Below are 10,216 nucleotides of genomic sequence, written 5' to 3'. Positions count from 1 at the left end.
GGTGCAAATTTATGTAAGGCTATTCTTCTGTTTCTACTGGATATTGTTTTGTTTCATATATATATTTGGAAAATTTATTATCTCTGTTAGAATTGATTCCAGAGCATGTAAGCATTGTTTTTCTTCTGGTGTTCTCTGATGAATCATCAAGATCTTTATTAATTTCTTATGAGTTATGCTCTCGGACTTCATTTCCAGTATAGTATCGCATCTTGGATTTCTTTATCTTGGTTTTCTTATCATCCTTATTTTGTAAATCATCAATCATGGCTCATCTTTAAAGTGTGTTCTTTTGGCTTGTGATAACTATGTCTATTATCTGTGTATTTCTGGTTCGATCATAGAAACGTGGTGATTTTGGTATTAGGATTTCTCTAATTTTCGTGAAAGGAATTGACATCGGCAAAGGTATAAATAGTGGAAGTTCAAGCTCAAATTGTATGATAGTTTTCTTTTCTCAAGTAAGTTTGATTAAGGTCAATGAGTTCAATCAGGATATTTTGTTTCCTTGAGCTGATGCAGTTTTAAAGATCTTTGATTAGCATGTTAAGGGAATTATAAAAGATTGTATGTTTAAGTTATTTAACAGCATGAAGAAAAGAGTATTTTGATATGTTATTATTTGATAGTTGAGATTGAATCAGTTGTTTTTACTTGAGCGAGCTAGACAGTTGAAAGGTAATTTGAGTTATATGCATTTAAGTTTATCCTCAGGTAAGAAAATAAAATCATGTACATTCCTGGGTGAATAGATGGATAGTTTGAACGAAGAATTCATATTCTAGAAAATATGATACCGAGATATACCTATTAGATTTGTTTTAATCTAATGATGTTGTTATGAGTTAATGCTATTCAAATTGATAAATTTATAACATTTGTGAAAGTTTGAATAGTCTGTTGCTTGTTAGCAAAGTTGAAAACAGTTGAAGGTGTTATTAACCGAAGTACGGGTTCTGGGTTCTGTTTGAATTGAGTAAAGAATTCGGGATTTTTCATCGATGCACAATCGAACAGATTGGAATGTGTTTTAATACAAGAATGTAAAGTGAAAGTTTTTGCTTTTGGACGGTTAAAGTCTCATTAAAAGAATTGTTTGACGAGTGACTTAGAGTCGGCTGCTAGTATGCCTGTGTTGATAAATTGATTACATATTTTGTTCGACGAAAAACATCATATGCTCCTTGATTTCAAAAGTATAAAGTATCTAATGTTACAGAAAAATATGCAAATTAAGACAACGTTCATGGCTTGAACTATTGAAAGATTATGAATAATTAACGATTAACCTTTAAGGAAATAGATATAGTTGCAGATGTTTGAATAGAAAGCCTTTGTTCATTTTGTCAGTGTTGGTTACATGATTAATCTTATTTGATGGAAGGCTGAATTTAGCTAAATTAAAAAGCTAAAGCGATGTTTTCTTTGCAAGATTGAGAACCTCAGGAATGTGATAGTGAATGGTGAACTAAACGAGTACAGTGTGAGACGACTTTTGATTCTGATTTTTGTTATTATTACTTCGAGATAGAATTCGTGCAATGAATTATCCAGAGCTTATATAGAAAATGTTGTATGAGACTCAATAGTAGCTCGTTTGTTCATTCAAGGAGTAATAAATATGCAGTTATTTGAAGAAGATGTTCTGATGATCGGAAATATAATCTGAGTACGCAGTTGCATCTTGGGAATGTAATTCATCTTTAGATTGGTGGTAAGCCTGAGAGAGTAATTCAGATCTTTGACGATATGCTTCGGCACTATGTTTTAGAGTTCAAAGGTGATTGGAAAGAGATATACAAGGTGGAATTGATTTTTGATTCTGAGGAAAAAGGTGAAAGTGATTCATGAAAGTTGAAAGCAACTCTAGACTAACATAAATAGTATACAGATTTGAAAATTTAAGATATTGGATTCTAGATCGATGACAGAGTGCTTTTGGAAGTATTGCCCTCGAAGAGGACTCTTCGATGAGGTAGAGGAAACTACGAGAACGTTCCCTAATTGCTTTTTTGGTAAGATTTTCAGGGATGAAAATCCCTAAAGGGGGAGAGTTGTAATAGCCCAATTTTAGGTCTAGTTGGAACAGTGGTTTCGGGACCAGAAATCTGACAAAGAAAAATTTATTTTATTATATTCTTATGATCTACAGTTTTATGGAATGATTTCGTGAAAATTTCGTTCAAAAATTTTCACGTTTGGGTACTTAATTTGGTCAAAAAGACTAAATTATAATAAGTGCAAAATGTGAGTTCTATAGGTTAAAGGTGTCTAATTGTTATGAAATTTTAAATTGGAGGTCCTTAAATGGTAATTAGATCATTGGTTAAGTCGGTGGACAAAAATGGACATGGTTAGGTATGTTTCTAAAGTTTTTCATTAAGGGCATTTTAGTAATTTGATAATTAAATGAATTAAAAAGCCAAAATAAAAGCCAAATTTTTGTCTGTCTTCCTCTAATGGCCGAATGTACCAAGAAGAAACCATGGCTAGGGTTTTTCAAGCTTCCAAGCTCGATTGTAAGTCTGTTCTGGCCCCGTTTTTAATGATTTTTTTATGTTTTTAAAATCCTTGTAACATGATCTATCTATTTGTACCACTAATTTAAGAAATAATCAAAGTCTAAAATTTTATCCATGATGGATATTTGTGTATTTTGATTTCTAATGGTAGAAAATGTATGTTTGGTGTATGATAAACGACTTTTGCTAAGTGATTTTCGATGAAAATGCCTAAAAATGACTTATTTGTAAAAAGGTGTAAAGTAGGTGTTAAAATGAAAATAAAAGAAAAATGTGGGCTACTATAAGCATGTATAAGGTTCGGCTAGGCATGGGTATTGAAGAAATTGAGTACATTTCATTTTACGAGCCTAGGGACTAAAATGTAAAAATGTGAAACTTTAGGGGAAAAAATGTAATTTTTGCCATAATGTGATTTTGGGCTGATTTGAATAGTGTAATGGTTAAATAAGTTAAATGTGATATTATAGATCAAGAAAAATGAGGTTCGAAATTAGAACGGGGGAAACGAGTATTTGACGGTTAAGTTTTCTTCGCCATTTTAGGCTGAGGTAAGTTTGTATGTTTAATAAGCATTAAATTATACATGTATAAATGTTTAATTGATATAATTGTGGTAAATGCTATATTATTGAAATGAAATATGAATGCTATTGAGTACGATACTATGGAAATAACTGACCACGATTTGATACAGCGAAAGTCCCGGTTGAACCTTAGGAATAGATAGGATACAAATGTCATGACATTAGGGTTACTGAGATTACGTGTAAGACAATATCTGGGATATGGAATTGATATGAGACTTCGTGTAAGACCATAGCTAGGTTATTGGCTTCGATATGAGATTACATGTAAGACTGTATTTGGGATTTGGCATTGGTACGATACTATGTGTACGAGATTCCCAAGTATCCTTTAGTATTCCAAGCGGTTCAACGGGTAATTTAATGGGTATGTCAAAGAAGAGAATGAGCATGTAAGTATTACGAATTAGTACAGGTATGTACATAAAGTTTATAATCATTGACTTCATGATATTGTGATTTCATAGTTTCCATGAGAATGTTTTTGTGAAAGCCTTGTGATTATTGGTCTATTTTTGTGATGTATGAAATACATGGTAAATTCGGTTGGCAATTGTGTAATTGGTTTTCGGTCCAAATTAAGTTATGAGATAGCGTGTGAATATTATTCACACAAATTGTGATCTATCGGATATGAGAAAAATGAAAGATCGGTATAATTACCTATTAAAATGATTATGGAAGTATGAGAAGATATGAACTTGGATCAATTGAAAGATGTTAAAATATATGCTTGAAATGTGAATACTCATAATTAATGGGCATGTTATTATGAGGTCTGAAATAATTGGTTGATTGTGGTAATCGATTATAATGGAGAGATTACGATTGTTAGGCTAAAGTCAAGACATGTTAAATTATGCTTGCAAATTGATATAGAAAACAATGTGATTGAATAAGTTATAATTATGAGGTTTATTACAAATTATATTATATTGTTTTGTGTTTATATTGTTGGACTTGGTAAATGATTGGTAGGAGTTGCTTATTATATTCATACGGACTTATTAAGCTATATAACTTACCCCCATTTTTTTCTCTTGTTCTATAGTGACGTCAAGCTAGCTCGGGTTGGAGATCTCCGGAGATCGTATCACACTATTAAGCTGTCATTTTGGGTATTAATGATTCCAAGTATTTCGAGTTATGGCATGTATAGGGACTTGGTCTTTTGGTCATATTTGTTGGCTTATAATGGTTCATGGTTCATTTTGTATATAACCTTGGAAAATGGCTGATGTTGGTTATAAGTATATTTATGTCAATGTCATTTGTGAATGTGGGAATCTTGCATAATTAGATAAAGATATAAAGTTGATATGTTTTAACCATGAATGTGGATGTTTTGGTTGCCTAAGTATGTATTGTTCTGTGCCTTTGAATTGGGGTAAGTGTATGTGTGAATAAGGGTGGCAAATGGCTTGGTAAATAGCCTTATTATTGTCCACATGGGTAGACACAAGGTCGTGTGTCTAGGCCGTGTGTGACACACGGTTAGCCCTCGGACCTGTGATCCAGCCGTGTGTCCCCTACACCTAAATTGTTGCAAAATAGAATGCTCAGTATCGAGCACACGGGCATAAGACACGGCCGTGTGTCTCGACCGTGTGAAGGACCGGCCTCAGGACACAGGCGTGTGTCTTGGCCATGTAACTTCAATTTGTTCTTAGGTGGCAAATAGAGAGTTACATGGGTTAGGGGCAGGGGCATGTGTAACCACACTGCCTATCCCCACTGGTGTGTCGTAAGCCACACAGGCATGTGACCTCTATTTTAGCAAAAATTCTCTAAGTGTCGTAAAATTTTCTAAAGTTCTCAGTTTAGTCTCGAATTGCTTCCAAAGCATGTTTTGGGCCTCTTAGGCTCATTTTAGGGATGATGTGATTGATTGTTAAAAAGTTTTAATTTGGTGCCAAATTTACAACCCGAAATGTATGTTTGTTTGTGTTTACGTTTGGTAATGCCTTGTACCCTATTCTGGCGTCGAAAACGGGTAAGAGGTGTTACATGGTGAGTAGTGGATGTGCCGGTATAAAGTAAGGAATCCTTCGACTTTCATGAACTCCCTGTTATAGAGTCCTAAAGTAGCTCCGAATTTTAGGACACCAATATAACGCGTCGTACCACTGAGTTAGAAAGTAATAGTTCCCGACTCATCATAGTTCGACATCACGTACTGAAGGACGAAACTCTAAGGTCAGCTCCAAATAGGTGGGCTCGACGATGGAAAAGAACTGGTCCCAATAAGCTGTAGCAATCAATACGCGGACTCGATCAACTAGCTGAATCTGCTCCAAAGCCTCCCAATCAATACAACGGCCTAATTCGAATGGTCGCCTTCTGAGATGTTGATAGAGGTCCTCTTGAGGGCCCTGTGAAATTGAAGATAGGGATTGTGTGCATTGGCAGAAGTGCCCGACGAAGAGGTCGCACTCGGAGTCTTCCACTTTTTCGAAGCGGGGATGGCGACCTTAGATTTTCCGCATGTATTTGTCATGATGTATCTGCAAGAAGATAACCAAATATCAACATCATAAGAGGCTAATGGACGAATCAACATAGTATGAGCAATCCAATAACTTATGCAATAAAAATTGAATTCAGCATCAACAATCTCGACGAAAACAAATCGATATCGAGCTTAATATAAACAACAAGTATGAACGAATACTAAAAGAAACATGAATTAATACTAAAAAGAACCAATAATCAACAGTACTAAAAATGCTAAAATAATAGGAATAAGCAATAATAGGAACAATAGTGCAATGAAAAATAAAAATGATAAAAATAATCATAACAAGAATAAACATAATAATAAAAATAATAAAAATAAAACTAGTAACCAGAGGAAGAATAAGACAAATGATAATAAAAACAATAATATAAATAATAAGAATAATAAAGAACGTAAAAAAATAAAAATCTAAAAAGGAGAAGGAATAGAGGAATCGACGGTGGGGTGGTACAGACAGTGGTGGTGGTTGATAGGAGGTGGGGCTCCGACAAGAATAGGTCGGTGGCATGAAGGACGTGTGATCGGCGTTAAGAGGTTGTGGGGATGTTTCGAATGGGAAGGAAAAGGAAGGGAAAGGGAAGAATCGCGGGTGGGGCGGCGATGGGGAGGGGTAGGAGTTGAGGCTGGTGGTACGTGGCTCGACGAGGGGGAAAATGGGGAAGGGTGGAGGACAAGGTAAAGGGGGAATCATGAGGGAGGGGTAGGAGGGAGGGGCGGTGGTGCGGTGGTGCGGTGAATTGGTCGGTCTGGTGAGGGGAGGGGTCAACGACGACCTCAGGAGCTATGGTGGGAGTTTGGGTTAGCGGTGGCTAAAGGAAGGAGTTTAAGAAGAAGAAAAAAATGAAAGAAAACTAGGGTTTGTGGGTTAAAAAGAGGGACACGATCATGTTTAGACCAGTGTTGGGCCACACGATCGTGTCACACGCCCGTGTGGGGCTTCCTCAGCCCGTATGTCATTCAAAATGTAAGCCTAGTCTTCACACGGCCTCAGGTACACCCGTGTGTCTAGGCCGTGTGTGATATACCTTTGCTTCTCCCATGCTCGTGTGTCAGGACGTGTAGGGCACACGTTCTCACACTCGCCTGTGTGACAAGTCGTGTCTCACACACTGCCGTGTCTGTGGCCTGTGTAACTCACTATTGTGAAATTAAATTTGAAAAATTAGCTCCAGTTTTCACACGGCCGTGTCGCCAGGCAGTGTGGATCATCTTAGGTCGTGTAACCCTCGAAATTGGAAAAATTAAGTCCCAGGACTCACATGGCCAAGGACATGCCCGTGTGTCCAGGCCATATGGCTTATACGACCATGTCTTCACATCGTGTAACTCTCTGTCATTGGCTCCATTATGCATACGACTTGGACATGCCTGTGTGTCCAGGCTGAATGAGCCACTGTCGAATACCCTATTTTGCACATGGTTTGGGACTCGCCCGTGTGTCTAAGCCGTGTAAGTCAAAAATATTTTTTTAATTAAGAATTCAATTAAATTAATTTTAAACTAGCATGCAATAAAATTAAACGAATTAGTAGAATTTAAACACTCGAGTTGCCTCCCGAGAAATGCTTATTTAGAGTCTAAGCTCGACTTACCTTGTATACACACGATTATGGTGGTTCTCGAAGCCGAAGCTCCCATTTCTCGTTATCAATTTTATTACCAAATAAGGATTGAGTCAAGTATTGTTTACCTTAAACATGCCAAACTCAGAATGAGTTACCTCGACTATACCGTAAAAAAAAAATTCAGCACTGTAAATGAGTTTGATTCGTTTGACTTATGCTCCGAAGGGGAAATTCGTGGATCTGTTTTTCCTAGCAGTACTTTGTCCCCAAGCTTAAATTGGTTCGTTCCATTCACATGCTCATCATGGCGTTACTTTGGCTCTTCATCGTGTTTTTTCGATTTCTTCTTGACATGTGTTCGCCATTCATCTAGTTCATCGAGTTGCACCATTCACTCTTCATATGTTGTTTTGTTTTTGTTACCTTGACTGAAACATGCCTCCAACACGTGTTCATAAGGGATTTCCTGCAAAGAAGGTTGAGCCACATGGTTACTAACATTTACAGAACATTTAAAATCATCTCGCTCACTAGAGACTTTCACCGAATCACGTGCTTGGAGAATAATCTTCTCGTCACCTAAATGAAGAACAAGTTCACTCATACCAACATCAATGATAGTCCTATCAATGGCTAAAAATGGTCAACCTAAGATGAAAGGTACCTCACTATCCTTATCCATGTCTATAACAACAAAATCATGAATTTATCGATTTTAACGAATACATCCTCAATAATACCCACAGGATATCTAATGGTTCTATCAGCTAATTGAATACCAATCCTAGTGTTTTTAGGTTTCTCAAGACCAAGTTATTTAAACATTTTATAGGGCATGACATTAGTACTGGCCCCTAAATCAACCAACCCATTATCAATATTTAAACTACCAATTAGGTAAGGAATAGTAAAACTCCCTGGATCTTTTAGTTTGTTGGGTAGTTTATTTTGGAGAATGGCCGAGAAAACTGTGTTGGGCTCCATAACTGGCAAGTCATCTATCTTCCTCTTTTTTGTTAATAGCTCATTTAAGAATTTGACATAATTTGACATCTGTGAAAGAGATTCAACAAAGGGTAAGTTAATGTGTAAATTTTTTAAATGTGTAATTTTTTTAAGAGCTTAAAAAATTTACCATATTGCTCATTCGTGTGGTCTCTTTTTGACGTGTTAAGATATGGCACTCAAGTTTTGTATTCTTTGACAACTTGCTTTTTTTTCTTTCTTGTCTTCCTCAACCTTATCCTTATTCACCACCTCTTCTTACCTCGGTTCTTGTTCAAGTTTAACTAACCCTTCTGCGTCTTGAACAATAATTGCGTGGAGCTACTCCTTTGGGTTAGTTTCAATATTGCTAGGAAAACTACCTTGTGGTCTTTTTGAAATTAATTTCGCAAGCTGAGAAATTTAATTTTGGAGTCCTTGTATCGATGCTTGCTAGTTTTTCAGGGTTGCCTCAGTGTTTTGAAAACGTGTTTTTGACACCGAGATAAATTTGTCAACATCTCCTCAAGGTTCAACTTTTTCTCTTGCTAATAAGGTTGTTGGAAGCTTGAGGTGCTTGTGCTCTTTGATTTTCTTGACCATCCCAAGAGAAATTGGGATGGTTCCTCCAACCTACATTATAGTTACTACTATAAGGTTCATTTTGAGGTCTAGAATTATTACCCATATAATTGACTTGCTCATTCTCTGTGCTAGGACAGAAGGGTAAACATTCCGGATTATTCATTCCACCTCCATTTGTATCGCATTGCATCACCAGATTTACCTACGTAGAAAGCTATAAACCATCAATTTTCTTATTTAGCAATTCTACTTGGTTTGATAACATCGTGACTACATCTAGATTAAAAACATCGATTGCTTTCATACTGATAATTATTCAGTGCCATCTCTTTTATAAACTCATAAGCTGCCTCGAGTGTTTTATTGTTAAGTATTCCACCAGCTTCTGCATCATCCAATTGTCTAGTTGAGGGATTCAAACCGTTGTAGAAGGTTTGAACTTGTAACCATAAGGGCAACCCATGATGAGGACACCTTCTCAATAAGTCCTTATATCTCTCCCATGCATCATATAACATCTATAAACCGATCTCAGTATGAAGGAAGAAATATCATTCCTCAACTTAGCTATCTTAGCTAGTGGAAAATACTTCAGAAGAAACTTCTCGGTCATTTGATCCCATGTAGTGATGAAAATCTCATTATAAAGAGTTTAACCATTGTTTTGCTTTGTTCCTTGATGAGAATGGGAACAACTATAAGGGAATGGCGTCGTCAGTAGAGCCATTAATCTTGAACGTGTCACGAATTTCCAAAAAAAATTAGCCAAATGAGTATTTGATTCTTCATCTTGCAAACCATCGAACTGAACATACTGTTGTACCATTTAAATTGTGTTCGGCTTTAGTTTGAAGTTGTTTGTAGCAATGGTAGGTCTCACAATACTCGATTCAACCCCAGTCAGAGTGGGCTTGGCATAATCGTACATAGTATGATGAATAGGAGCTACTTCAGCAGGTAACTGAATATTTTGATTATCATCCATCTTGTAAAAAAATTCATTATCCTCTTACTCGTCCACTATATTCTATCAACTCTGCCTTGCTTCTCTATGATTTCTCCGAACAGTACTTTCAATTTCACTGTAAAAAAGAAATGGTCTCGACGGGTTTCTTCTAGTCATAAACCAAAAAAACCTATCAGAAACAAATAAAAGAAATTTTAAAATGTAGAAATTAAATTAAAACAAAAAATAAAAAATGGCTAAATTAATAAAAATCAAGTGTTCCTACTATTTTGGTCTCTAACAATGGCACCAAAAACTTGATATGTCACGCAACTAACTAAAAACACGACTCAGACAAGTGTACCTATCGATAGATAGTATAGCTAAGGTGAGTAGAGATATCGTATCCACAAGGACTAAAAGTATTAGTAATTACCATTTTCCTTTTATTTAGCCGACAAATTGGAGTGATTGTTTTAGCCTAAGATTTACTAAACTAATCTAACTAA

The 10,216-nt window shown here is 36.1% G+C and overlaps 1 non-coding gene across 1 annotated transcript; it reads left to right on the top strand.

Annotated features, from left to right (window-relative positions):
* The first annotated feature begins 9,217 nt into the window (after positions 1 to 9,217).
* On the top strand, positions 9,218 to 9,326 carry LOC121226439 (small nucleolar RNA R71). The gene has a single exon (XR_005924258.1). It is a non-coding gene; the product is annotated as a small nucleolar RNA R71 (small nucleolar RNA).
* The last annotated feature ends 890 nt before the right edge of the window (positions 9,327 to 10,216 follow it).

Source organism: Gossypium hirsutum, chromosome A03 (assembly GCF_007990345.1).
Source record: "Gossypium hirsutum isolate 1008001.06 chromosome A03, Gossypium_hirsutum_v2.1, whole genome shotgun sequence".
NCBI classification, from domain to species: domain Eukaryota; kingdom Viridiplantae; phylum Streptophyta; class Magnoliopsida; order Malvales; family Malvaceae; genus Gossypium; species Gossypium hirsutum.
This window is presented reverse-complemented; position numbering and strand designations above follow the sequence as displayed.